The sequence below is a fragment of the Schistocerca gregaria genome, chromosome 1 (assembly GCF_023897955.1).
Source record: "Schistocerca gregaria isolate iqSchGreg1 chromosome 1, iqSchGreg1.2, whole genome shotgun sequence".
Lineage (NCBI taxonomy): Eukaryota > Metazoa > Arthropoda > Insecta > Orthoptera > Acrididae > Schistocerca > Schistocerca gregaria.
In genome coordinates, this window is record NC_064920.1 from 510,114,649 (window position 1) to 510,138,293 (window position 23,645).

Below are 23,645 nucleotides of genomic sequence, written 5' to 3' on the forward strand. Positions count from 1 at the left end.
GAAACAAATTTTGAGTCTATCAGTTTCGGGCTGAGAAACTTGCCGCTCCCTTTTGACACGGCCATAGTCATGACCGCTCACACCAACCTCTGAAAGACTACACAGGTGGAAATCTGCAACACACCAGATTTCCTTAAAGTAAAAGTTTTAACAATTCACACAAGTACACAAACTATGCACCCTTAGGAGGGATGGAAATTTTACAAATACTAAAATTAAAAGATTAACTTGCCACCGAAGGTGCAACTTGATTGTAACTTCTAAGAAAAGTCTTACAGTGGGATGGTGGCAACTTTATATACTAAAATGACCATTTAAATAAAAAGCCCCTGAAATTCAATCTTACATAAAATTATACAAGGTTGGCCAAACATGCCCTACAGTACACATATACCACCTCTCAGAATGATAGGCAAATAAACATATTAAAGAAAAAGGCCGTTAAACTTCAAGCAATAAATTCATTAACACACCGAATCCGACAAACATGACACAGGCAGTTATTAACGTACGGCAGATTGATAGGGAGATTACCTAACAACCCGAACCGCAGGTTGCACTAACCCTCCCCTACTCCACAAGGGAAAAAAGGAACACCCAGTTCATAAATAACCACCTTCCCGCGCATGGGCAAACGGAGAAGAATGATGGGGCGACCCCAAAACAAAGCGGCTGGTGACCTCACCAAGAAAACAAGTAGAATTTAACAATTAAGTGAACAGCATATCACAAATCACTTAACTTCTAATAAACTGCGATTTCTGGCGAAATCCTGGCGCAGTATCCCCAAAACGCTCTCCCGAACCGTCAGCTGCCAGCCGCTTTGACGGACACAGGAAGGCGCTCCGATCTCCCGTCTCACGGCGCCGCAGCACGCACCGGCCAGACTGATGTCGCGGGTTGACTCCTGTTGCTCTCGTATCGGCCGCGAAGTTTTTTTTTCTTTATTGTTATTTTCAAACCTGTTTACAGGCATGCCTGCAGCAGAATACGACGCCGCTCTTTGGCTTCAGAGGAACATAAAAGATACAAATGAAGACAATGGGAGATAAAAATACGGTGAACATATAAACGGAGACAAACACTTTTTAAAATACATTGAGCCGTTCACGGGCGTAGAGTCCCAGATAAAAGTTGTTCAGACATTGGGACACATACATAGACGAAAATTGTCACACGTGAACGTAGGTGCACAAAACGAATAACGCTCAACCACTTAAGCACAAAACGACGACACACACAGAAACACGAGGCGTTGATCTCCGGCGCGTGAATGTCCACGTAACGTGTGCGAGTCTGGGGACCTGTCAAGAGGGGAAGAGGGGGGAGGCGGAAGGAGAGGGAAAAGATGCCAATGGCGGAGGAGATGGGGGGGGGAGGGGTAGGGGGAAGCCCGGGGAAGGAGTGGGGAGAAAGGGAGGAGGGAGGGAAGGGGGAGAGAAGGGAGAGAGGGTGTCCAGAGGAACAAACACAGGGAGGGAGGATCAAAGTTGGTAGGAGGGGTAGATGGAGGGTAGGAGGACAGCATCAGGGAGGGGGAGCTGGCTGAAGCCACTTTGGGAGAGGGTATAGAGAGAGGAGAGATGGAGAGCAGGTGGGATGAGGAAGTACAGGCGTGGCAGCAGATGGGGGCAGGAGAGGTTGGGAGAGACCAACGGGTGAGTAGGATCGAGTTTATTGGAGTTGTAGAGGATCCTTATCCATTCGAGAAAAAGGAGGAGGCGGGGGAAGAGAATAAGGTCGTACAGGATCCGCGTGAGGGAGGGGAGACAGATGCGATAGGCGAGGCGAAGAGCATGGCGTTCTAGGATCTGAAGGGATTTCCCTAGCGAGCTCATAACGCCCCTTAAGTGCACGTGAACCGGCAACCTTTCCACTTTCCCACCAGCGGGAGACACAAAAGCTGCAACTGCTACAGCGACACCACCGCCGAAACGGAGGGCAGCTGCTACACTCTACATGCTGCGGCGCGCTCTTCGAAACAGCAGTTTTTACCACGACCCTATTATCGATGTGATCTTTCCAATTTCAGTTATGCATAACATAGAATAGTTAGTTTTTAGATACGTGCCATTTATTGTGTAAATGAAATTTGTGTGTAGATTGTGACATCATGAGGACGAGAGATATAGTAAAAGGGATTTGTATCGGAACATAGGGTCCGAAATCGCTACATTATTGGAAAACACAAGTTTAGATAAACTTAAACATTTATTAATAATTAAATGAATGTTAGCTTATATTTCTTTACATGTGACATTTCAGCCTCATGTCAGGATTTGAAATGTAACATGTACAAGAAAAATGTGTATCCGAAATTATAAGCCTCGGTTATAACTACAAAACATTGTGTGTCAGGTCAGTAAGGAGTGGTATGTAAATTTTATTGCTTAATGTTAACTTATGAATTTTTTGAAAATTTGGAAATTTGTGGCCCACATCTCGTGGTCGTGCGGTAGCGGTCTCGCTTCCCGCGCCCGGGGTCTCGGGTTCGATTCCTGGCGGGGTCAGGGATTTTCTCTGCCTCGTGATGGCTGGGTGTTGTGTGTTGTCCTTAGGTTAGTTAGGTTTACGTAATTCTAAGTTCTAGGGGACTGATGACCATAGATGTTAAGTCCCATAGTGCTCAGAGCCATTTTTTTTTTTTTTTGTAATTGGGTAAACGTTTGTCACTGGTGTAGTAAAAATATGTTTGTTTCTCTGTAAAAATAATTTGTGGTAAGTTCCTATGGGACCAAACTACTCAGGTCGTCGGTCCCTAGGCTTACACACTACTTAATCTAACTTCACCTAACTTAACGCTAAGGACGACATACACACCAATGCCCTAGGGAGGACACGAACTTCCGACGGGGAAGCCTCATGAAACGTGGCAAGGTGCATCACAAAGCGCTGCTATTCAACGCAGTGAATTTTTTGAGCTGTGTTCGGTAGATCTTCGGTGTATAACAGTTATTACTGCTGCTTACTAGTGTTTTCAAGTCACTAGTGAGGTGAATGTCCATCATGAATAGGTTTCCTCAACTGTGGCGTAAGTGTTTCACTGCTTTAGGTCTCCCGAGTAGCTTATTATGCAGTTCATATTTGCCTTTCACACATACTGTAAGTGACATACATTAAAGTTTAATTGAATCATTTGTTTCGCTGCATTTGTTGGAAGTTGAGAAGAATGTTTGTAATCTTTCTTTTCAGTGTCAATACGACTCATCTTATATATATATCAATAAAACTTGTCTGATTCTTCCAGTAACTGAGGAAACAGTGTTCGTTACCAGACGGATGTAAGTTATAATTCCCAAATTAACGCCAAAATTGACGGAGAAGATAGAACGCTCTGTGGTAAAGGTGTCGGCCGATACTTGTCGACGCCATCTGGCTGCTTTTGCCGGTGTCATTGTCAACGCAGCCTGGGTTGTTGTTGTGGCGGTCTTCAGCCCCAAGCCTGTTTTGATGCAGCATGCTAGCCTACGCTGTGCAAACCTCTTCATCTCTGTATACCTGCCGCAACCTTCATCCAGTTGGAGTTGCTTACGATATTCGGATCTGGTCTCTACGATTTTCAACCCCCATATTGCATTCAGGAATGGACGATTGCTCGATATCTCACGATCTGTCTTATCTGTCGATCTTTTTTGGCAAATTGTCATAAACTTGATTCGCAATTCAATGTCATATCTCCTCATTTGCTGTCTGATTTACCTATTTACTTTAAGCTTGACACCAAATGTATACAAAAACTGCATAAAGAATCATTGAAATAATTATTACTCAGTCAAGTGGAATAAATAGGCATTAGCAGATCTCGCATTGAACTCAGTGAATCACAGAATTCATTTCTCGCACACTAGGGTTGTAGCAAGACCTAATCATTACTGAACTATGATTCACAGAGAGAGACAACAAAAGTTCAAGAGCACAAATTTATATTGAACAGAACAGAAGGAGAACTAAAATTGAGCAAGTTAAGGGCATTAATGCTATATAAAACAAACGGCCCCGTATCTTTTCCATTGCAAGCTCAACGCCTGCTCTACCTTGCCATCTTAGTCAGCAGTCTAATGATATCAGGAAGCGAGCGTTGCATAGATACATGTAAACAATTAGGCCTGTTGAGACTGCTCGAGAGTGTAACTAGTTTCAGGGTCTTTAAAGCCAATAATTATGTCTTCAGCATTCAAAGACGAAACGTTAGGCATAGAACTGCGCTTTGGACCATGGCTCAATCCCCATAAAACAATATCGGAAAAATTTTGTCTGTGTAAATCTGCACTCAGACCACCTGAAATTTTTTCGTCGGTCAGAACTCTGTATATGAAGGTGCATAGAATGTAAGAGTCTGGCGATATAGCATATGACTACCGTAAAAACATCATCCACACAATTTCCAAGACTACAATAGTCAAGTGATAGAATTACAGCATAATCAGCTTAATACCTTATGCATAAAAGCTGCTAACAAGAATAATATTCAGAAGAATGGAAATGAAAATTTCGGATGTGTTAGCTGACGATCAGCTTGGCTGTAGGAAAGGTAAAGGCACAAGAGAGAAAAACCTGACGTTGAGGTTGCTGATTGAAAAAAGAATGAAGAACAATCAAGATACCTTCCTACGATCTGTCGACTTGGAAAATGGGGCAAGAAGGTAGAAATTCTGAGAAAAATAGAGGTAGTTACAGGGAAACAGGGAAACATATCATATGTATAAGGGCCAAGAGGGAACATAGGAGTGCAAGCCCAAGAACGAATTGGTCGGATTAAAAATGGTGTTAGACAGAGATGTAGTCTTCTGCTCCTACTGTAAGCATCGAAGAAGCAATGGCGAAAATAAGAGAAATCTTGTATAGTGGAATTAAAATTCAAGATTAAACGATAACGTAAAGAGCGACAGACGCCTCACATTTCTTCAAATCAATTTTTTTCAATATATGAACTTTTCAATCACTATAAATGAGGGCGAGAATAGCGGTTTGAACATTATGTATTGTTAAAGAAGCTCTCGTTTTACAGAAAACTTTATAACAAAGGAACATTCGTATGATATACAATGGATTTTATAATTCAAGAAAATATTGTTGTTTTAAAAGTTTGTTATTAAATCGTTCACACATACGTGTTCTTATGAAGAGTGCGTGATTCAGGAAGCCATCTAGCGTATCCTACACATCAAATTGAATCACAGGTAGACGACGTTTCTTGATGAAGATCAGGGAACTCTACAGATTCGTTTTCTTCAAAATTTAATTCGTCGGATGAACTACCGTGTAGGGAAATATCATTTTCTTCTGGAACTAGGTCTTCAAAATGATGCTTCGTTGGCGGTTTTTTCCTCTGGTTTTGGGGATTTGATTTCTTCAGGTGCTACATTTTTTAGTGCACATGATTATCCTTTATTCTTTCTTTCAGTGATTTACTTTCTTTTAATTCCTATAAAGTCGTCGCATATTAGAAACACTGCTGCCTGTTTTCTTTCGGATTTACTTCTCTGCGGTAGTGTAGCAACAAATAACATCAACAAATTTGATTCAGACTGTGATGTTGGTGGCTGATCTGGAGTCAAATCCTTAGAGACGTCTTCAGTACCTTGGAGTTTGGTCTCAGTTTTATTAACGTCTGAGACACAGGCATAGTTATGAATTACTGCCCTGTCTAGCCGGATAATTTTAGTAGCTTTAAATCCTGATACTGCAACTGGACACGAGTCCGTGCAACTCTTCAAACTGCTGCCTCGTAATTCTTCTGTCTTCGCTTGCATTGGACAGAATCCATGACTAAAAAGTCTCTTTAAAGGAATATTTTGGCGGCTTGTAAACTTTCGGCCAAGTGGCTGCAAAAAGTGTGGTATGAATAGCAGACAGACTATCGACACTTCGTTTTCAACAGCTATATCCAAAAGGGTGACAAGAAAAATAGTTCAAATGGCTCTGAGGACTATGTGATTTACCTGCTGAGGTCATCAGAACCCTAAAACTGATAACTACTGAAACCTAACTAACCTAAGGATATCACACAGATCCATGCCTAAGACAGGATTTGAACCTGCGACCGTAGCGGTTGCGTGGTTCCAGACTGAAGCACCTAGAACCGCTCGGCCACCCTGGCCGGCCAAAAGGGTGACAGAATACTTACGAGAGACATGACTGTTTCGCAGTAGCTTTCTGGGAAGGAAATGGTTTTTGAACCAACCCATCAAAATATCAGTGTTGACTTAAGCGGATACTCTTCTCATAACAACTGATCCTGTGGATATACTGTCTTCCGAATCTTAGTTTTTATTTACCCATTTGTAAATGCAGTATGGTGGCAGGAAATGTCACTCACAACACAGGGTGCTAGAAGTCTTATTGTGTCTTATTATTTAGCAGAAGTTGTAACAAGGTCATCTCTACTTTCTTTTGCCGCCACAACCTTCAAATGATCGTTGTTTAACTGTACACGAGTTTTTCCTACGCTGTTGATACTACTTGGTTTATCCAAAAACTCGTTTTCCGTCAATGTTCTTGTCAATAAATCAAAATAAGAATTGATTTCGTCTCTGTTCATTCCAAGTGCTCTAGCAAAAGTAACTCCTTGTGCTTTTCTGAAGTGTAACTCTGTGTTGCTGCCTAAAAATGAGAGGAGCCAAACTTCGCTGCACAACTTTTCTTGATTGAATTTGTCTTTCAATCGCATCCGATAACCTAAATTGAAAGCTATTTGTAAGTCTGACGGTTTGGGAACAAAGTCACATGCTTATAGTTTCTTTACATGGGCAACTGATTTCCTGGACCCAGGTTTGACGATGGACCACATCTAGTTATTCTTGAAATCGCGCGTAGCAAGTCTTCTCCTTAATATTCGTTCTGCTACATTTTTCACTCGAGCTGCTTTCCTTTTAGCATTACCTTCCTCTTTAACTATTCTCACGGCCTCTATTAGACATTCTGCAGTGCTCTCTGTTGACCTAATGCGTCTCATCGGCATTTTTCTTTAAAGCAAAGTCGTATGGACTCCTGTTAAGAATAGGAAACACACTGGCATCTGTCCCACAGTAAGGTTGCGCCATATGTCCGTTTTCATGAGACAGACCCCGCACCCCCAAATTACCATAGATGTGAACGAAAGAAGCCACTACTCGATCCACATAAAATACAATGTTTCTACTTCGCAATACAAACAAGAGCTATAAGATACGAGGCTCTTATCTACTAGGACCTGCTATTGAAACTTTCTTTGACTTACTTTGGTAGAGAAATATGTGGATTGAGAGTAAACCGAAGAAAGGCGAACATAAGGAGAAGTATCATAAATGAGAACAGCAAGAGACTTAACATCAAGATTGGAGATCACGAAGCAGGTGATGTTAAGGAATTCTGCTGCCTAGGCACTAAAATAACCAGTGACGGACGGAATAAGGAGCACATGAAAACAGGTTAGCACTAGCGAAAAGGGCATTGCTGCCTAAGAGAAGTCTACTGGTATCAAACACACGCCTTAATTCGAGAAAGAAAATTCGGAGAATGTACGTCTGGAGCACAGAATTGTTTGGTAATGAAACATGATGTGTGGGAAAGAAGGAAAGGAAGAGAATCTAAGCATTTGGGATGCACTACCACCGAAGAATGTTGAAAAATAAGTGATCCGAAAAGCTACGGGAATGAGGAGGTTCTGAATAGATCCGGCGAGGAAAGGAACATATGCAAAAAATTAACAATAAGAAGGGACAGGATTATAGAGAATCTGTTAGAACATCACGGAATAACTTAGACGGTACTACGGGAAGCCGTAGAAGGTTGAGAAAAACAGAGATTGGAATTCATGACGCAAATAATGCAGGAGGTAGACTGTGAGCGCTACTCTGGGATGAAGAGATTGGTTTAGGAGAGAAATTCGTGGCGGGCCACATCACATCAGTCAGAAGACTGATGACTCAAAACAAATCTTCAAATACGGCACGTTCGGATTTACTTTCACGGGTAATCCAGATTTAAAAGCTATCAGTTACGCCACAGTTTCAGCTGTTGGCGCAGAGGAGACTCTTTCAAAGTTCGGAAGTTTGGCTGTTTATTACACATTACAAAAAGCCCCTGAAAGCTACTGAAACACACATTTAGAAAAAAAAATGCTAAAGCCATATTTTGTTTCATTTCTTATGTAAGAATTCAGTTATTATAGTTCGGTTTTCTTACGTAAGAAAAAATTCTTGTTTCACCAGTACGTAGCATCAAGTGGACACTAATTGAGGAGTAACAAAAGGCCGTCAGTTCCAGAAAATCTTTTAGTCTCCTATGTATTTATTAATTCCGTGAGACAGAATTACTCAGCATGTTTCGGAATTCGCTTTCTAATTTACCCGTACTTGAACTTAATTAAAACAGTCTGACGTCACACTCACAGAACAGAATGCTACAATGGCCCAGTGAAACATATAATAAAGGGAAGCCGACCGTGTGGAATTTAATTTCGTCCTAAATGAACGTATCTGTAATTTCCTAGGGTGTTTAACGCCAGTCAAATGAGAACTTAAATCTACTGCCTCTGCTCTCTTTGTAAAACGTTTCCAATTATCTGCACTCATTGTATCTTTGCTGAGAATAACATTTTTTCCTACACATTGTCGTTACTTAGCTCTTTACATGTAGGTCTAGGTCGGTTCAAATTTGGAACAGAGGGCGCAAATACATGCCAGGTAATAAATGACTTTAATGTTTTACAGAATATTTGTTTTACTAGCAAAATCTGCTTTCGTTTATAACCTTCCTCAGTCTACCCTTTTGTTAACAGACTACAGAAATGAGTTCTACATTGTATGTCACTGTTAAATTACTTTCGATATCTCCTATGTTACACAAATCTGTGACCATATGTACGTCACTTCTCTATACACACAACCAGTATAACTTGTTAGACCTATCTGGTACCGGTGCCACACACTTGAGTAATATTCTAGAACCGGTCGCACGAGTGATTTGTAAGAAATCTCTTTTGTAGGATGATTGTACTTCCGCTGTATTCTACCAATAACCTGAAGTCAACCACCTGCTTTACCCACGACTGAACCTATGCGATCATTCCATTTCATATCCCTACATAGTGTTACACACAGATATTTCTATCCATTGGCCTATTCCAACAGCGACTAATTGGTATTATAGTCCTGGAATACTAAGTTTCTTCGTTTGTGAGTTACAAAATTTTACGTTTCTGAACATTTCGAGCAAGTTGCTAATCTCTGTACCAAATTGTAATCTTATCGAGGCCTGACTCAATATTTTTGGAGCTTCTCTCAGATAGTACTTCATTATATATAACTGAATCATCTGTAAAAGCTTGGTTTTGCTATTAGTATTGTCTGTAAGATCATTAATATACGACTTGAACAGCAAGGGTCCCAAAACCTCTACATCTCACGCTGACTCTACACCCAAGATAACGTGCTGCATCCTCGCTACCAAAACGTCCCGAATCCGGTCACAAATTTGACTCGATACGCCACATGATCGTACTTTCGACAGTAAACTTAGGTGCAGTACTGAGACAAATGCTTTTCTGAAATCAAGAAACCTTGCTTCTACAGGATGGCCTTGATCCGAAGCTTTATGCATGCTATTTGAAAAAAGAGTGAATTTGGTTTCACATGATCGATCCGAGACTGTCTGATGGAACTTTGGAACATATAGTTCTTCGGAAAGTAGCACATACCGACAGATAATTACATAAAAACTCCAATCACCATCAGCAACCAAAGAGGGGTGTCATTAAAAGTCTAGTCGACAGAGCCGAACGGAAATGGACATCTAAACACCTGGACGCTGAAATAAAACATCTAAAGCAGGCCTTCGTGGAAAATGGCTACTCAGGGAAAGAAGTAAAGAGAATTTTACGACCAAGGAACAGAAGACCGAAGGAGAAGAATGAAACGCAACGACCGAAAAATACAATTTCTCTCGGTTTTATTAAAAAAAAGTAACAGATTACATCACTAAGATTTTACAGAAACATGACATGAAACCGGTTTTCAGGCCAACAAAGAATATAAGTCAAGTACTCTTATCTGTGAAGGATAAACGCCCTCCCCTGTTCACATGTGGTGTACCCAAAATTCCGTGTAATTGTGGTAAGGTTTATAATGGAACTACCAAGACGATCGTAAATACTCGGCTAAAAGAGAACACAAGTCTTTGTCGACTATGAAAAATAGAGTAATCTGCTGTAGTAGAGCATGCTCTTCAGTCAGGAAAAAATGAACTGAAGTTTTCTGAAACAGAAATTTTATCTACAACGTCAAATTACCATCCACGCTATTTAAATTTACACTCCTGTAAATTGAAATAAGAACACCGTGAGTTCCTTGTCCTAGGAAGGGGAAACTTTATTGACGCATTCCTGGGGTCAGATACATCACATGATCACACTGACAGAACCACAGGCACATAGACACAGGCAACAGAGCATGCACAATGTCGGCACTAGTACTGTGCATATCCACCTTTCGCAGCAATGCAGGCTGCTATTCTCCCATGTTCTCCCATGGAGACGATCGTAGAGATGTTAGATGTAGTCCTGTGGAACGGCTTGCCATGCCATTTCCACCTGGCGCCTCAGTTGGACCAGCGTTCTTGCTGGACGTGCAGACCGCGTGAGACGACGCTTCATCCAGTCCCAAAACATGCTCAATGGGGGACAGATCCGGAGATCTTGCTGGCCAGGGTAGTTGACTTACACCTTCTAGAGCACGTTGGGTGGCACGGGATACATGCGGACGTGCATTGTCCTGTTGGAACAGCAAGTTCCCTTGCCGGTCTAGGAATGGTAGAACGATGGGTTCGATGACGGTTTGGATGTACCGTTCACTATTCAGTGTCCCCTTGACGATCACCAGAGGTGTACGGCCAGTGTAGGAGATCGCTCCCCACACCATGATGCCGGGTGTCGGCCCTGTGTGCCTCAGTCGTATGCAGTCCTGATTGTGGCGCTCACCTGCACGGCGCCAAACACACATACGACCATCATTGGCACCAAGGCAGAAGCGACTCTCATCGCTGAAGACGACACGTCTCCATTCGTACTCCATTCACGCCTGTCGCGACACTACTGGAGGCGGGCTGCACCATGTTGGGGCGTGAGAGGAAGACGGCCAAACGGTGTGTGGGACCGTAGCCCAGCTTCATGGAGACGGTTGCGAATGGTCCTCGCCGATACCCCAGGAGCAACAGTGTATCTAATTTGCTGGGAAGTGGCGGTGCGGTCCCCTACGGCACTGCGTAGGATCCTACGGTCTTGGCGTGCATCCGTGCGTCGCTGCGGTCCGGTCCCAGGTCGACGGGCACTGTGCACCTTCCGCCGACCACTGGCGACAACATCGATGTACTGTGGAGACCTCACGCTCCACGTGTTGAGCAATTCGGCGGTACGTCCACCTGGCCTCCCGCATGCCCACTATACGCCCTCGCTCAAAGTCCGTCAACTGCACATACGGTTCACGTCCACGCTGTCGCGGAATGCTACAGTGTTAAAGACTGCGATGGAGCTCCGTATGCCACGGCAAACTGGCTGACACTGATGGCGGCGGTGCACAAATGCTGCGCAGCTAGCGTCATTCGACGGCCAACACCGCGGTTCCTGGTGTGTCCGCTGTGTCGTGCGTGTGATCATTGCTTGTACAGCCCTCTTGCAGTGTCCGGAGCAAGTATGGTGGGTCTGACACACCGGTGTCAATGTGTTCTTTTTTCCATTTGCAGGAGTGTATAAGCATCAGGATAGTTTTAATAGGAAATAGGAGACAATGAAACTTAGCGTCATATGGGCAGTAGCTCTTCAGAATCGCTACAAATTTTATCTTTGACAAGGCGACAATCTATAGTTATGTTTTACCTTTGACAAGGATTATCTCTGTTCATCACGTGTTACTTCGACGGCTCCCCATTTCCCACAGTATATATGTAGCTCAGGGACTTCCAACCGGTCAATCGTCAAGACTCAGAGGAGTAGCCCCTCTGAAAATGCAGAGAACAGGTCTGGACGAAACGATAGGGGTTAACTCAGCCACAAATTCTGTACAGACTTTGACAGAAATTCCACTGGGGCCTGGTGCTTTGTTCAAAATTAACTATTTCAGCCGTTTCTCAACACCACTGGCAGTAATACTTATTTCATTCATCTTTTCACTTGTAAGAGGAGTAAATTGCAATTCTCCTGGGTTTACTATGTTAAGAAACTTTAAAAACGGAGTTATGCATTTCAGACTTTTATCCATTGTGGATGTGGAACACTGCGACTGTGGTGTGAAAAGGTTTTCAGTAATTACTGCAACCAGTCACCTTTTATGTAGATGTATTTTATTTAACCATGACCGGTTTCGAGCTGCCTAGCAACTCATCAACAGATGGTATATACATTCAGTGCACTGAATGTATATACCATCTGATGATGAGTTTCTAGGCAGCTCGAAACCGGTCATGGTTAAATAAAATACATCTACATAAAAGGTGACTGGTTGCAGTAATTTCTGAAAACCTTAAGCATTTCAGTTTTAGCTTTCCAACCCTCAATATTATTTCATGTCTCAATCGCTATGGACTGGACCCTAACTTTGGTGCCATGTAGTCAAAGGGAAATGTGTGTAGTTCAACATGCTCTGTCCGTATAAAGGGACATTAATGACACTCACCGAAGTTTTAGTTCCCTGAGTTGATTTGTTGTATTAGTTTCCTCCCAGCCCATATGTACTCTAGTTGACAAAATTTCCATTTGTATTCAACATTTAAAAGTGAATCTTATTCTGCTGTCACGTTTTTTTTTTTTTTTTTTTGTAAACAGCTGGAAAAATTTTTTGGTTTACAGAATAATTTCTGTGGATTTTATCCATAATGAATGCAGCTGAATTCCATGAGTGTAACTTTATCTGGTATTGAGTAACAGCCGCTACCTGCTAATAATAGTCCCTAATTGCGACTGGTAGAGCTCAGTGCTCTAAACCCTTAGACCGATTTCTACTTTGCCATTTATTTTTCTTGGCTCGTAATTTTCAACCCATTTTTTCACTACAGCAATATTTCTTTATTGTTACGTTACTTGTTTATCATTTTAAGTCACTGTATCTAACACAGTAAGCAAACCTACAAAATAATAGGATAGCTTGTCTCGAGATCTGGGAAACGAGTATTAATGTATGAAGAAGGACACCCATCATAAATAAAAAAGGAAAATTAGTAATACTCTCCCACATTTACTTTATTATTATTTTGAGCTTTTCCTCATTACAGAGGTTTATCTCCAACGTAATAATTTACTTGGAAATTACAATATAAACAACAACCGTTCTTAAACTATATTCTCAAAATATTTCTCCAGGTGTTTCGATCTTGTGTGTCTTCTTCCTCTGCACCCATTCTCCTCATTGTGTGCTGTACATTTTGGATCCAGGTGGTCATAGCTCGTCTTCTTCTTCTCCCCTCCGGTTCCCACTCCAGTATCAATTCTGGTATTCTGGTTTTCTCCATCCGTCGTACATGCCCGTACCACTGTTATTTCTTCCTATCCATTACGTCATATATTCTTTCTTTTATTTCCATTCTCCTTATTACTTCGGTGTTCCTTACCTTTTCTATCCAGGAGATTCTTGCCCATTTACTAATTTCACAAAGTTGCATAATAAGAACATTGAATCTGTTTGAATGGATAATTACCGCGTTTCATGAAGGAGTATTTCCAGGGATAACTTTCTTCGGTGCTTCAAGTCTTACAATAGGAGTCTAAGGGAACAGAAGAATACAAAATCACGACAGGAGAAACAGAAAATCACATAGTTTCAGTAAACTTTGTTCTTTACGATTTAATGGATTGCCATATTTTAAGACATAGTGCCCACAGGGCTAGTTCACCACAGGCTATACTTAATGTTGTTTATTTGTTGAAAGTAACCACAACACGTTGCAGATATTGAGCAAGAATTATATTAATCTTACTCCCTGACTTCTTTCATTACCTGTGTTATAGATGTTTACATATTCTGATATCTGATGTTGTGTCTACTACCTTGGGCATCAGCTCCAATACAAACAAGGGACGAAAGAAATTTTAATGGCCTGTGGCAGAAATCCGAAGTCATCTCTACAAAACACTCGAAGATTAAATTAACACTTTATTTATTAAATGAACACATCATTTTTGAAAACGAGAGGGCCATTAATTAAATTGTTCTGTCTTTCCTGCGACTGCTGCAACCAAGTATTTACTCTCTATTATCACTCTCAGAACGCAGGCTAAGTATTGTCTCCCTAATGCTCAGTACTGACGCTCTCGAAGACTGAGACCGGACGGGGCCGACCTGCGACGGGCGGCTGGTTATATCAGCGCTGACAGGCGGCGCTCAGCTCTGTCTGCTTGGAGGTGCGGCGCTGCCCGCTCTTACCAGTAGCCCGCGAGTCAGCGCCTTCTGGATGCCGTTGCGCGGAGCGGCGCTGGTCGGTGTGCAGTCGATGTTTCTGGACTGCCCATTTACTATTAAAATCATTGGTAACCTAGGGTGACACATGTCTTTGATGACATTAATTTTCTAACTGTCAGAAAACTATACGCAACATGTTATATATTAGATTTTAACCAAGTTATGAGGGTAGGTTGAAGTTTAGAAGGTTAGTCAGGAAGAATCAATATACAATGAAGTGGGATACAGGAGTACTAAAGCATGACGAGACACGTTTGAGTTCTCTATAGCTATAGATATGAAGCACTACGTCTTCAGGTCATGCGTGGCCTACTGGAACCATCCGACCGCCGTGTCACCCTGAGGGAGGATGCGGATAGGAGGGGCCTGGGGTCAGCACACAGCTCTCCCGGCCGTTATGATGGTATTCTTGACCGAAGTCACTACTGTTCGGTCGAGTAGCTCCTTAATTGCCATCACGAGGCTGACTCCACCCCGAATAATGGCAACAGCGCATGGCGGCCTGGATGGTCACCCATCCAAGTGCCGACCACGACCGACAGCGCTTAACTTCTGTGAACTCTCGCGAACCGGTGTATCCACTATGGCAAGGCCGTTGCCTTGCTATAGATATAGGAATAAGGAATGGCTCAGTAGGCAGTTCAGCTGAAGAGGAGTGTACATCTCTGAAAAGGGCAATCACAGAACCTGGAAAGAAAAACATAAGAACAAAGAAGGTAGCTGCTAAGAAACCATGGGTAACAGAAGAAATTCTTTAGATGATCGATGAAACAAGGAAGTACACAAATGTTGAGGATAATTCAGAAATGCAGAAATACAAGTTGCAGAGGAATGAAATAAACAGAAAGTGCAGGGAAGCTAAGACGTAATGGCTGCATGAAAACTGCATTGAAATCTAAAAAAAGAAAAAAATATTGTCACAAGGATTGACTCCGCATACAGAAAAGTCTAAACAACCTTCGGTGACATTAAAAGCAATGGTGGTAACATTAAGAGTGCAGATGAGGGAGGAGATAGGTGGAAAAAGTACATGGAAGACCTCTATGACGGGTAAGATTTGTCTGATGACATACAAGAAGAAACAGGACTGGATTTAGAAGAGGTAGGGAATCCAGTATAAGAATCAGAACTTAAGAGAGATTTTCAGGACTCAGTATTAAAGAAGGCAGGGACGATAGTCAACATTCCATCAGAATACCTAAAATAATTGGAGGAAGTGACAACAAAACCACTATTTACGTTGGTCTGTAGAATGTATGAGTTTGGCGACAACTGACATTCGGAAAAATTCCGAAGACTTCAAGAGCTGACAAGTCCGTAAAATCTCATGTATGCAAGTTTCTGACAAGAATAGGAATAGTATACAGAAGAATGGAAAGGGAAAATGAGGAGGCGTTAGACGACGGTCAGTTTAGCTTTAGGGAAAGTAAAGGTACCAGAGGGGCAATTCTGAGGCTGCGTTAAATACTGGAAGTAAGACTAAAAAAAATCAAGATACAATCATAGGTGCGCCCGCGGTGGTCTAGTGGTTCAGGCGCTCAGTCCGGAACCGCGCGACTGCTACGGTCGCAGCTTCGAATCCTGCCTCGGGCATGGATGTGTGTGATGTCCTTAGGTTAGTTAGGTTTAATTAGTTCTAAGTTCTAGGGGACTGATGACCACGTATGTTAAGTCCCATAGTGCTCAGAGTGATTTGAACTTTTTTTTACAATCAAAGGATTAGTTAACCTGAAAAAACCGTACGTTAATGTAAAATGGTGCAAGATATTCGAAATACTGAGGAAAATAGGGGTAAACTATAGAGAGAGGCGGGCAATATCCAATACGTACAAGATCAAAGAGGGAATAATAAGAGTGGACGACTAAGAACAAAGTGTTTCTATTAAAACGAGTTTGAGATAGGAATGTAGCCTTGCGCCCAATGTTCAATCTTATATAGAAGAACCAAAAATGGAAATAAAAGAAATGTTCAGGAGTGTAATTAAAATTCAAGATCAAAGGGTATCAATGCATGGTTCGCTGATGACATTTATAACCTGAGTGAAACTGATTTAGAATTACATGATATGCTAAATGGAATGAATAATCTTTATGAGTATAGAATACGGATTGAGAGTAAATTGAAGAAAGACGAAAGTAATGGGAAGTAGAGGGGATGAAAACAGTGAGGAACTTAAAATCAGGATTGGCGAACACGAAGTAGATGAAGTTAAGGAATTCTGCTACCTGGGCAGCAAAATAAATAATAACGGATGGAGCAAGGAGGACATGAAGAGCAATCTAGCATTCTTTACTAAGAGAAGTCTACTAGAATGAAACATAGGGTTTAATTTGAGGGAGAAATATCTGAGAATGTTCGTTTGGAGCACAGCATTGCATGGTAGTGAAACACGGACTGAGGGTAAACCGGAAGAGAAGACAATCGAAGCATTTGAAATATGCTGCTACAGACGAATGTTGACAATTCAGTGGACTGATGAGGTGAGGAATGAGGAGGTTCTGTGCAGAATCTCGGAGGAAAGTAATATGACCAAAACACTGAAAAGAAGGGACAGGATTATTCCGTACTTCAAGATTTCCAAAAGGTTTCCTACACTGTACCACCACTGCGGCTTGTAGTGAAGTTGCGTGCTTGTGGAATACCATCTGAGGTGACTGGAATCGTGATTTCCTGTCAGAGAGGTCACAGTTCGTAGTAACTGACAGGTCATCGAATAAAAGAAAAGTTATTTCTGGTGTTTACGATGGTAGTAGTGTTATAGGCTCTTTGCTGTTCCTCATCTATATGAAAGGTTTAGAGAAAACATGATGTCATCCACAACAGTGCTAAAAGAAATCCGTTAAAATTCGGTTACAAAATAATTCAGCCAAATATAAGGGCCATAAGTTCCATTACGTGTGTATGGATTACAATTACATACAACTTAAATTGGAAGGAATTTCTAGAAAATGTTGTGGGGAAGACTTGAAACGTCCCCTTAGAAATATTATACATGACTGTGTTTAAACTGACACATAAAATATTTAGCGCAACGCAATCTGACTTTTAAAAATCCCTACAAAAGAATGGACCTGACTAACATTAACCTATACCTTTCACAAATCACTTACCTCACCAAAACTCTTCGTTACTCCAACTACTGCAATACAGCGAGCGCCACTACTGCCAGCTAAATAAAAGATTCAAACTACTGAAGGCACTAACTACTGATAGGCATTGTTAGCAAATGAAATATTTTGGTAGAGAACAAACAATGTATTTACCTTACTAGTGTTCAAAAGTCATAATATATATTGCAGTTCATGACATCCAGTCTAATAAATTTCAAAACTCCGCCATTTCTCTCCCCACATCCACCACTGCTGGCGGCTCACCTCCAACTGCGCAACGCTATGCACTGTTAACATCCAGCTGCCCAACACTGCAATGGCAGACAACAATGCAAACTAGCCACAGACTGCACACAACACAGCCAGTCATTTTCATACAGAGTGCTACGTGGCGGTGGCGTTACCAATATAAGAACCTAAACAGCCTACTTACATAGCCCCCATACTCCCCACAAAATATTTTACAAATTGTTTTGGGCAGTGGCCAATACAGATTTGAAATATTTTTTCGTAATTACTATAACAAAGAAATCAAATGCACACACTTATTGATACAATGCTGGTCAAAAGCTAAAATTTTCTCACAGTCCATAAATACAGTCCTGATCATTCATCACAGTAAAATTGCAGTGTTTTTTTTGTCAAAGTCTGAGCAGTAAAAGAGAACGCACACAGAAGAAGTGGATTTCAACGCAGTCTTGAAGAAGTAGTGTCGTCCTTCCAATGGAAAGACAGTGCTGACTCTTGACATGCAGAAAAGTAATGGGCCACAACAGAGCAAACGCACAGAAGAGTCAGTCGACGTTTTGAAGAATATTGGTAGGTAGGTCATCACAGAGCAGACCACTGTACTCTTGTTAGAGATTAAGGTATTGGTGGGCCACCAGAGGTGCAGACCCACTGCAGTCCTTGTAGAGATAATGGTACTGTTGGGCCATCAAAGATGCAGACCCACTTCAGTCCATGTAGAGATGGCTAGAAACCATGTGTTGCGACTGTGCAGGTCCACAATCACCAGAGAAGAGACTTGTGGATAATATAGAACCAGCAATGCTGTTAACCAGTTCCTTGCTGACTTATCAACACATGTTCAAACACTATCAGTCCCTACTTCTCACATATTGTCCTTATACTATGACCAACAGAAAAGTGTGCAGTGAAGTGTAACTTACAAGTTTCTTAATTTAATGAACTGGTGTCAATTACAATTTTATAACATAACAATACAATAACAAAGGTACAAAATACATCATTAAATAACATAACAATACAGATAACATTTGTAGTAAAACAGGCTTTACAAAAGAATAGAAATAAACATGTACATCAGTGTTACAGGAATTATGACATAAGTAAATATATAAAATAATGAGAATAGTTTTCGAAACATTAATTTCACACTTGAGCATAGAAACAGAACAGAATTAGTAATGTCTAAACATCTTTACAAAGTGAATGACCTGTTATTATTGCAAATTATATTTGAGGATAACAGTATTCCTCATCATAGTGAATGTACCTTAGTACTAGAAAAATTCTACAACATAAATCGTATTATCTAAACACATAAAGACAGGAAGAACACAAATATACAAGAGTACACAAACACATAGCGGAATAACAGAAAGGGAAAGGACAGGGTTTGTTTTCAGTGTAACATTTGGTACTGCAGTCCAACCTTAAACTTCATTCCATAGATCTTTAGCCTTATTTCAACATTTGTTTCCGCCAAAAAAGTCCTATCCAAGCATAATTTCGTATTTATATGTTCACATATTTATTACCTCATTATTTATTTTTCATTACCTTACCTCATCATTTATTTCCAAGTAAGTCCTACTTAAACCTGTTGTCCCTAAACACTATTTTGTTCATATCCTCTTTCAAAATACTTTTTTGGCAAACCATTTTCTTATAGCTTCTCAATGTATTTCTTCCAATTCATCACAACTCGTTCTCACATATAGCCTATCCCATCTTAAGCTAACTTAAATCTACTGAGCTCAGATGCTAAATTAAGGGACCTGGCAATGCAGCAGCAGAAAACAATTAACACAAACAGCAAAGGCAAAAAAATTCAAATTGGCAAAGCAAGCAGCAATAAATATAATAACTTATATCTAAGCATGACAGACCCACAAGCAGGAAAAATAGCACACCTAAAACAACAATGCAGATAAGGGAAATGTATTCTCACATCTTAATGTCTATGTAATTAAAGAGGTGCATCACAAAAACTTATTCTATGAAATAAATTACCAAGTACTTGAAAAGAAAATTATGTATGCAGTTCCTGTGAAGGGAAATGTCTTTTTGCGCTCCCTCATTTTTTTGGAAGTATATCAGAAAATTGTTATTTACTGGGTCTGTAGACAGAAGATATTTATATTAGTACATCAATAAAATTTTATTGTAACCAATGCTGCAATGCAGCTGGAAACTAGATGTTAAACAAAATAGTCAAATCAAGGCGTGAAACGTCATTCACTAGCCATATGGCATTTCATAATGCAGTAAACAATGTTTCAACTATCAAGATAATAGACATGAAATGTTTCTCATCATTTCATTTCAGTAAATATACTAAATTAAGAACTCTACAGTGTAATCATGTTTTCGAATTTGAGCGTGTCGTATTTTCAATGCTTTCTACAAAGAAATGTCAATATCGAGGATAGTGGCGTCCTTTTTTCTCCACATGTGCTTCTGAAAGGCACACACTAATGGCTTTTTTCCAGGCGACTGTCGCGCAGCTTTGTGCCCACGACGCATTACGTGAAGGTGGTCACTTAACTTTCTTACCGAAATATTTACGACACCAGTTTTCACTACAGTGACAATCTCATATAAACATTTTCACAGGTCGAGAATTTGCGTTTCAAATCTGTAGAAAAAAAATCCAATAAATGTAACAGTGTGCAAAAGATTTTTGGTGGCATTGTGATACATTCACGCTTTAGACACGTTTCATAACTCTTAAAGTACGATTCTTGGTTTCCAACATCCTTTTCATAAATCAGTGTCCCTAACCACTATTCCTTACTCCTTACTTTATTACACATGTACATATTCATATTCATCAACACGTCTTCAATATTTCATCATAATAAATACGTAGCATAATCAGACTCCTCATATAGCATTATCTCATGATTATAAACATACCTCAAAAGCATAATATACATCGTCGTCGTAATAATAACACCATAACACCTCAGCCAAATCTCAAAATCGTTGTACCTTCCTCCAATAATTTCAAAACCTAAAAAAAAATCTCTGCCACTTCAATAGTGTCATCTACCTCAAACGTACTTCAAAAATCATGATCCCATACTAAATACATCATTCAAAGCTCTCGCAGTATCACAATGGTTCCGAAAAAAATATGAACAGTTCACAAAGTACAGAAAAAATACTATTTCATAAGTGTGAAGTTATCCAACGGTGTAATTGCGTAAGGCCGGCCGCGGTGGTCTCGCGGTTCTAGGCGCGCAGACCGGAACCGCGCGACTGCTACGGTCGCAGGTTCGAATCCTGCATCGGGCATGGATGTGTGTGATGTCCTTAGTTTAGTTAGGTTTAAGTAGTTCTAAGTTCTAGGGGACTGGTGACCAAAGATGTTAAGTCCCATAGTGCTCAGAGCCATTTTTTTTTTGTAATTGCGTAAACGTTTGTCACTGGTGTAGTAAAAATATGTTTGTTTCTCTGTTAAAATAATCAAATAGCTTTGTAATTCTGTGTTGGAGACATCTGGTACCGATGTGTAAAGTTGTATAAGCAAATACCATATACCCCCCGAGGATTAATGTAATTAAAATCTCAGGTGTTACAGATTACAGCAATGAAATGAAGTGTATCACGGAAAGCCTTTGTGTCATTGTACTTCAAATGACTTTAAAAATAAATGTTTTAAGCACAAAATTAATCGCTCAAATACGTGTACTGTAGCGCTAAACAGTGCGTCTTGTTGTAAGATAACCTCTGTGGAGGTGTCGTAGTTATCGTCCTCCGAAAGCTAAGTTCTGCAGAAGTCAATGTACTTACCTCATGATAAACAAAAGTGAAATGCTTCGCGTATAGGTATCTTACTTTTTACGCTTATTGCCATGATGAAGAGAGTACTGTGCTATAACGTATTGTTGTACTACGGAAAAGGCTGTCTCATTGCAGCTATACCACAAAAGTTACTACTAAAACATGTTTTACTTTCCAGAATAATTCAGAAAAACTGTGAATATATAAAACAGAAACACCGAAAAAGCAACATTGTAAATTGCCAGTCATTAGTAGCGTCGTGATAAACTCGTGTAGCTGTCACATAAACTAACCACTGAGTCATCTGGTACCTCACAGAAAGTACTTTAAATCCAGAATGTATTTTCAAGTAAACCAAAATGTTGCATTAAAATCTCATTAGCAGTACTGATAAATGTTCTAAGTCTGTGAGCCTTATAGTAGTTACATAAACGTGCAACTGACACGCAAGAATGTACACACACAATACCACTGTGTCGTCTGTTCACAATAACAATGCATTCGTAATTTCTGTTCAAATAAGTTATCTTGGTTTTTGCAGAATATTTATCTTCAAACAATGTTGCATGTTAACAGATTCTAAGTCTGACAAAGCATACTAGTAATGTAAAGTGAAAAGTTATATGGCAAAGACAAAGTTAAAACGCAGATTGTCTTTCAATAAATGGTTTTACATGTGAAATGTGGTGTAAACCTTTACTCTTCCTAGTACGCAGAGTTTCATTTTCAACGCAATTATCATGTGGTATACATCGGATACTGTAAGGTCCATTGTAAACTAGAAAGAATTTGTGACTCAAGTGATTCTTCGTATGTGACAATGAAGGAGTTTTAATGAGAACTTTCTGACTAATATATAATTTCTTTGCATTTGATATACCATGCAGTTTTCTCCTTTTGTCTGCTGCAGAATTTATATTTTTAATAGCCAAATCAGTTATCTCTTTGTGTCAAAGTTTACGTGTATTCGGAAAAGGTACAAGCTCTCTGATTCTGTTCGGTGGTTCTTCATTCTTCAGTACAAGAGTAGGTGGTAAAGCAATGGAGTCATGAGGCATTTCATTTAGCACGTTTTGAAATAAGTGTAAATATCTGTCCCAATGCTGATGCTTTCTGTGACAATAAAGTCTGCAAATCTAATTGATTTCTTTTATAATCCGTTCAGACGGGTTACAATGTGGTGAGTACAATGAAATAGAAACAGGTTTGATATTACGGTTCCGAAGCATGTGTGACCAAACAGCAAATCTTAATTGCGCTCCGTTATCTGAAATGACTTCAGCAATGTGGCCAACTTCACGTAAGAAATTTTTAACAAAGGCGTTGGATACAGACCGTCTAGTTGCTTTACGTAACGGAGTGAAAGGAAAAAATATTGAAGTAAGTTCAACAGCGTCTAGAATGTACGAAAATCCATTCGATGTTTTGACAAGGGGTCCCAAGAGATCAACAGCAGCAAATCCTTTTAATTTAGAAGGAATGATAGGAAACAACGGAGCATGATGTGAGATAATGAAACGTCCCCTTAGAAATATTATACATGACTGTATTTAAACTGACACACAATATTTTTAGCGCAACGCAATCTGACTCAAAAATCCCTACAAAAGAATGGCCCTGACTAACATTAACCAATACCTTTCACAAATCACTTACCTCACCAAAACCCTTCGTTACTCCAACTACTGCAATACAGCGAGCACCACTAGTGCCATCTAAATAAAAGATTCAAACTACTGAAGGCACTAACTACTGATAGGCATAGTTAGCAAATGAAAGTTTTTGATAGAGAACAAACAATGTATTTACCTCACTAGTGTTCAAAAATCATAATATATATAGCAGCTCATGACATCCAGTCTTACAAATTTCAAAGCTCCGCCATTTCTCTCCCCACATCCACCACTGCTGCAGGCTCACATTCAACTGCGCAACGCTAAGCGCTGTTAACATCCATCTGCCCTACACTACACTTGCAGACAACAATGCAAACTAGCCACAGACTGCACACAGCACAGCCACTGATTTTCATACAGAGTGCTACGTGGCGGTGGCGTTACCAATATAAGAACC